The 7,697-nt window shown below is 35.7% G+C and overlaps 1 long non-coding RNA gene across 2 annotated transcripts; it reads right to left on the reverse strand.

The window, feature by feature from the left end:
- Positions 1–307: 307 nt before the first annotated feature.
- LOC140231793 (uncharacterized) lies at positions 308–7,487 on the reverse strand. 2 transcript variants are annotated; one of them, XR_011901455.1, is made up of 4 exons: positions 7,429–7,487; positions 6,399–6,542; positions 4,019–4,094; positions 308–338 (listed from the first exon to the last, which is right to left on the reverse strand). It is a non-coding gene; the product is annotated as an uncharacterized lncRNA (long non-coding RNA). The 2 variants fall into 2 exon arrangements; XR_011901454.1 differs by having other exon boundaries at positions 318–338; positions 4,019–4,142.
- Between the last annotated feature and the right edge of the window lie 210 nt (positions 7,488–7,697).

Below are 7,697 nucleotides of genomic sequence, written 5' to 3' on the forward strand. Positions count from 1 at the left end.
ATACCATGGTCAGCCAACATAAAAGCCTGTTTGTTGTTGTTGTTTTTGTTTTCTCTAAACTTGCAATTAAGTGTTATGGGATGGACAAATAAACAACCTGAAAGCATGCAGTACCTCTTCACTTTTACATGATGGGCACAAGGAAAGAATATATTAGTACATGTTCTTGTTCACAGAATATTTGAAATAAAGAAGAATGCTAGTCCTGTTTAATTACCAGCATTACAAAGGCACCACACGAACTTCCATCCTTCTGCAGTGCAGACGTCAGGGACTCATCATGGCTCCACTCACCTTGGAGCTCCCCTGTTTCTTGGGCCCTCTGTGCCATGGAGTGCCTTTACCAACATACAGAAACAGATAAAGGTAAAGGTAAAGGTTTACTGAAGAGCTACAGCCAAAATGCAAAAAAGGAGATAAGATTGAGGTGGTGGGGATGAGGGCTTGACTCTCATTAGCTTCAAAATGAAGTCAACTTGTTGGCATTACTTAAGTAATTGGATCTATTAATAGATGACAACACTCTATTTGTAATTCATAAAAAAAAATATCAGCGTTGATCTAGACACACACATAGAACATCTTTCTTATGGACGATAAAATGTACTTGATTTTTTTTTTTTTTTTTTTGTCCTGGCTTATGTTGAGGTTAACCAAATACCCTATTGGAGATCACAAGTATAATATGTGACCCGCTACAACAAAAAGATCCAAAGGTCGGGGGAGGACAATCTTCTGAAAATGGCATGACATCATTCCCTTACTCTTCTACTCTAATGTCATATTTAGTACAACTCGTAAAAGTACTCAATTGCGGAGATGTCAGTGATTATATTAGCGCATGTCAAGTGGTTGAGGAAATCAGAGTTTCGAGAAAAACACCTTCAAAGTTTTCCTTCCGACGATAACATGATCAAATGGTGGCGAGACAGTTTTCATTGCTTGACAATAGAAGGCACGCTCCCAGCATTAACAAACTCATGAACCTTAATTGAGAAAGTATCAATTAAGTGACAATGCAATAAGAAATTTAAAACAAAGCTTTTTTTATATGTATTTTCTAGTGCATTTCAGGATTCGGTGTCATTTGCCACTCCTTCGCCATTCATTCCATTTTGTCCAAATTTGGTGACTTTTCCTCAAATCTTATTACAGACATTTTGATATATAATTTAGCTATCTTTGCTATTGCTGGTTGCAATGGCAACTATAAACTGACAACCGTGTCAGTCAGACTTTGCATCTTTTTTATGTTCCAATTTCAATTAACAATATTACACTGTATGAAATTAGTGTTTCTTCGCTGAAACTTTCTGAAGAAGCCAAATGTGATGTAATAATCTTTTTTAATGAAAATGTAATGTTGCCATGGTTATGCGTTATGATATCCTGACTACAAAACACTCTTGTGGTCTGTACCTCTACCTATGAAAGCAATTGAAACTCGGGTCAATTGAAAAAAAAAAAACTGAGGGAGTTAGGTCAATAAACATATTCTCCTTTGATTTGTAGAACTGTGAAAAAGAAATGTATGTACGTACATGACAATGTACTCACTATAACATTAATGGTTCATTAAACACCACTGAAATGGAGGGAATAAAAGTTTGATATCAAAACATAACATAAAATCCATTGGCACTCTGTATATTATCTTTGAAGAGATAAGGGGGTTTGTTCTTCTCCTATGATAGTAGTTGCACATGTCAAGTCTGGGGTCAATTGTTAAAAACCTGAGGGAATATAGGTCAATACACATAATAAATGTTCCTTTGATTTGCAGAACTGTGAGTGAAAAATTGAATGTACATGTTTATATACTCACTGTAATAATTTCATTGAATGGCGTACTAAACACCATTGAAATTAATATTCTAAGAATAAAAGATCGATATCAAAACATAACATATGTCTATTGGCATTCTGCACATTATCTTTGAAAAGCTGATCTGAACTTGTCCACGTATATATAGATGGTGTGATCAGATCCCGAAGGGAGTCAGGAACAGACATTTTCATTTCTGGAACATTTGCCACAAGAAGGATCTAGTGGCTCTGTCTAATGTTGATTGGCATAAATGCCCACTTGAATTTTGAAAGGGTCACCTACAGGTAAATAAACCAATACTTTCATTTTAAAGTGAATGACAACTTTTCGTCATTCGTTACAATGTCTAGTATTTCAAGGAGGTATATGTGGGTTTTCTCATACATCATTTCAACGATTTGAGGATCGATGTATGTGGGCATTTTATATTTTATGATTTTTTTTTTCAAAGCGTGGAATTGGTTCTTTTGACAGATTTCGATCTGCTCAAGCAGTTGATAAGCTTTATCTTCTCATATTTTTTTAATTGCCAACAATTCTTTGTTACTACACAAACCCACTCTTGCTACTTTAACTTGCTTCATTAGAAAAGTGGCATTCACTTGCTGTTCCTAAACTTTACATAAATTTACGTTCAAAATTAAACTCTTGATGATTAGCTTGTAGTTAAGTGCCGTGTGAGTGCATCACTCAAAAGCTAGCAAATCTTAAAGATTAGTTGATGATTAGAAACACATCATCAGTGAGTACACAGAATAATGTTAGTAATTTTTTATTATTACTATTAAGCACCTTTATCTAACAAATCATTGAACACAGCCAGAGGCTGAATTAAAATTGATTTTACAAAAATGAAGAAACAATATTTATATGCAATATAACATGAATATAAAAATGTGAAATTACTACAGGCTCATACAAAACAAGAAAAAAAAAAACCCGCATACATAGTAGGGAAATAATGAAAGCTTGAATTGACCTTGGCCATTGACCCTTGACCTTTGACCATAACATTTTCGCAACAATCACTGCCAATCAGTATTTGCATATTCACTAAGTTCCATGAATGATGTATAGGCCTGCCTTGAACCATTTTCGAGATACGAGGAAATATAAAATTTTCACGTTTTCACTCAACGCTTTACATTTAATTTTTGACCTTATTGCCCAAAATATTCTTTCTCTTTCTCTCGCTCTAAACCCCCCCCCCCATAATATTATGAGTGCTGATACTCACTCATCTGAGTACAAACCCAAAGATTGTTACACAATATACACACCAGTGCCCAACATCACCTCACAACAATAATCAACGAACTTGTGAGTTTGCGTCTTATGGGTCAACCTCCAGCTGCGCTATTTTGCATGGGTATATTAAAGGTTATGTGACAAGATTCTGCAATTCCTGTACAAAAATTGAGTAGGATTCACTCTTAAAGGGACAAGTATACCTTCATATACATAAGGATTGAGAGAGTGCAGCAATATTAGTAGAACACATCAGTGAAAGTTTGGGGAAAATTGGACAATCCGTTCAAAAGTTACGAATATTTTAAGTATCTGCGCAGTCACTGCTGGAAGAGAAGACTACTACAGTGTATGATGTCACATGCGTACAACTACATAAGGAAAATAAAAAGAGAATTTCACAAAACTTTACTTTTTGAATAAAGTGCACATTTCTTCGACTTGCTACTGACGTATGTTAAGGGTAATATTATTCCCCCTGCCTTCTGAAAGAGAGAAGTCCAGTGTTCTTTTGTTATGCGAGAAAAATGGAAATATGTTGAATTTTCTTTATTCTTTCTTTATATAGTTGTACTCATGTGACATCACAAGCTATAGTAGTCTTTTCATCCAGCCGTGACTGAGTAGAAACTTAAAAAATTCATAACTTTTGAACAGATTGTCCGATTTTCCTCAAACTCTCACTGATGTGTTCTACTAATATTGCTGCATTCACTCAACCCACATGTCTATGAAGGTGAACTTGTCCTTTAAGTTTTATCTTAAAGTTTTGTGCACATGTGAACATGCGTTGTGAGGTCAAGACTGGAGCTAATCATCAACTGCTATACGTAAGTTTCATATTTAGCAACTGCGTATGAAAGTAACTAAAGTCTTTTGTGTTGATAATAACACAACTGCTTTACAGTAGAAAAACATTGCCTGCAAAACTCGTGACCATACCTTCTTAAACTGCCATTCCACGGACATTCCACTGTACAGCAACATACGAGGGTATGATGAACACATGTCCATAGTCCTGTACATTGATTTCATTTCGAAGAAGATGGAGGTACTCATTTATGACCTAACAAAATATAATCCAAGAAAGAAACAAAACCTTCCGGTTATCACTTCTAAACAAAATCTTGTATTCACAAAATCAAGAAATTATTAAAAATGTATTACAAATTAAGGAGGAACTACAATCATCAGGACTCTGCCCCAGGGTACATAAAGAACAAAGTAAAAAAGTCACCTATTGAAAGTAAAATGGATGGCACTGGTTCATATACCACTTTCCTATCTTCTTCTGAGGCTTTGGTTGTCAACATGCCCATGTACTTATCTACTTTTTGTTTTGCAGTAAAATAATGCACAAAAAATGGAGAATTCCTTAATTAAACTGTCCAGCAAATAGCTCAATATTTCCTTCATTTTTAAGACCTTGAGATCTAATCTGGTGGGAACATTCATTTGTATACTTTGTTTTGTAATGTCATCTTCTCAAGGGAATGTGTAATGCTATGGCATGGCACACACAGAAGCAAAAAAGAAATACATTGTATGTATATATCAATAGACATAATTGTTCTCACAGTCCCATTTTTGTGACTGTCATCACCATCATTGCCACACATACTGTATATTCCAACATAGGGAGATTTCAACAATTGGTGTGTAGTTCGGATCTGACCTCGGCAGCTTTTTTTCTGTAACCAAAGTTACATAGATCTATCAAAGTGTCACAAGATATTTCAGACTTCGAAGACTATACACTCGGACTGACTGATGATGAGCAGCAGGCTATAATCATCATTTTCAGAAAATGTTCTTCCCCTATATACATAGCTTTACCGTAGGTCTGTATACTCGGCGAGATCTAAAATTCAGCTCCCCTTCTCACACTTAAAAAGCTAACCTCCACAGCTAAGGACAAAGGACCCTCAAATACAATGTCTTCCACAATTTCCCAAGTTAAACGTAGACCTAATTAAAAGTTCATTCAAGGTGGCCAACTTAATTCCCTAACAAAACAGCTATTAAGTTTCTTGGCTGTTATTTTATTGTATTTTGCACAACTGCAGGATATTATGCAGCTCGGGTTCATCATTTAGTTTACTCTCAAGTCGGGTATCATTGTACTCAGACTGTTTAGGACGGCTGTATATCCACTTAAATTTGTACTTGCCGATCGTACCCTTCCATATCATATAAAACACGTGCCGCTGTCCATTCGTTTACTGCATAGCTGCTGTAAACATGATATTCATAAGATGAGCGGACGTGGGGAAAAACCTAGATTGGCGATTGCCTATTTTTGAAGTTACAAGTGGAAATGAAATGGGTGGTTCTTATTATGGTCCATAAAACCAAGTTTTGGTGATAAAAATTAAAAAAAGAGGGAGCAATGAAGACAAAAAAAAATCTTCTTTCTCCCATAACATGGGAAAAGAAATACCAATTACGAGGCCCTGAGACCCATGGATTCCCACGGGTGATTACTTATTAAACCTAATGACTATGATCCCCCTCCCAAAATAACAATAATAATTATAATAACAATATAACAATATTAAGAAGAATAATAATTATGATAATAATAATGATGATGTATAGTCTGAAGCAGATAAACGGATGATTCTATGATCCATCAAACCAAGTTTTGGTGATTGAAAACAAAAAGGAGGAAGCAATTGAAGACGAAAATATAATATTTTTCTCCCATAACGGCGGAAAACAAATAGGAATGCCTTGACACCAGCCGTGGATTCCCTCGGGTGCCTGCATGGATGCAAGAGCAGGGGGTATAGGAATATGTTATATTAATATCAAAGTCATAGTGTCAATAGTATCTCCCCGTTTTGACGGGAAGAATCTGTGGGCAGAACTTTCGGAGAATCTCATAAGCGCTTTTGGTAATGTTTCTCTGAATGTTTGTTTTTGTTTGTTTGTTTGTTTGTTTGCTTGTTTTTTCTGCGGGGGAGAAAATGTGTGTGTGTGTTTGGGGATTGAACGGTGGTCATGGGTAGAAGAGAGCACAAGTAACGAAAGAATGAGAAAACTTTTCTCTTTATTTCATGTTCTTTATCATCATTCTTTATCTATATAATTCTTTATTTTATGTGCAAAATCGTATATATGAGAAAAAATGAAACCTCTCAGACCCGTGGATTCCCACGGGTGCTGCTAGTATATATATATATATATATATATATATATATATATATATATATATATATATATATATATATATATATAATACTCAGTACTACACTCACCTCACACATTCACATCAACACACATTGCATTCATACATCTAACAATGCATGCTGGCACATACCTTACTGTTCAACCAATTGGGATGTATGAGGGTTTCAAAGTCTCGGTATTCCAATACATCACCACACGTGGTACCGAGCTTTCTTATGCATGGGCAAGGTGACATTCTCCACATCAATCTCTTGGAGAAGTTTTCTGATGGCACCTGCAACGATTGATCCAAGCAGAGTGAGTAAAAACTGTATTATGTGTTAAAGCTGTGAACCTGATATTTCATACTTGATGCTGTATAAATCTTACTTATACATCTTCACGAAGTAATACTGGAATAAACTACAAATGTATCATGAGGGGTGTCGACCATAGTGATGCACTCTTTTTTTTTAACAAAGGCAAATGCCAAAATGTGTCTCGCCCTTACGCGTAGAAGAAACTAGAATTATCACTGAAGGTGATTAATACCCCCGCCCCTAGTGTTGCTTTATAGTATGTGATGTCATGAGGGCATTGACGTTAATACCAAGTTTGTGCACTTTATAGTTTTAGTTTTATAGTTTTAGTTTACTGTACAATTACACGAGTTCCACAAGGTTTGGGTAAAAAGTGAGGTTACCATGGCAATGCATTGTCTGATACAAACACAAGGGACATTTTGCATAACTATACTTAAAGACCATCATACACACCAAATTTCACCTTCATAGACTAAATGGTTCAATTTGATACAAAAATGAGTGGTTACCATGGCAACAAATTTTTCTTATATTAACACATTGGTGTCTTGCATAACCTTTAACAAAAACCCAGGTTCCTGATTGGTTGTTGCTATGGGAAGTTGCCATTCCAGCAATAGTTGCCATCCTAACATCTTTTATTAAATGGGGCCCATACAGGTGTCACAAGTTGATTTTCATGCAGTGGCAGACTTGCAATCCAAGTGTTGGCCTGAAATATCCTAAATATGTTCAGGTAGACAATTGCATCTTCTATTTCCCACACTGAAAGCCAAACAACAAGACTTTCAGCAGCAGCAGCAACAACAACAACAAACAGCAACAACGCCACCACCACCAACAACAACAATAACAAACCTTGTGCAGGTCTCTGTCTTGGTATTTCCGGGGGTGCACTCTTGTCGATATTCGCTGAGGTTTCTTTTGGGTAAAAATGGAAGAAGAATTCATGATAAGCACAAACTAGAATTATCACTGAATGTGATTAATACCCCCGCCCCTAGTGTTGCTTTATAGTATGTGAAGTTATGAGGGCAATGACGATAATACCAAGTCTAACAACTAGAACAATCTGAGTATCTAAATTAGATCTAAACTTGTCATTATAAAACACATTTTTTTTTGTT

This window comes from Diadema setosum, chromosome 8 (genome assembly GCF_964275005.1).
Source record: "Diadema setosum chromosome 8, eeDiaSeto1, whole genome shotgun sequence".
NCBI lineage: Eukaryota > Metazoa > Echinodermata > Echinoidea > Diadematoida > Diadematidae > Diadema > Diadema setosum.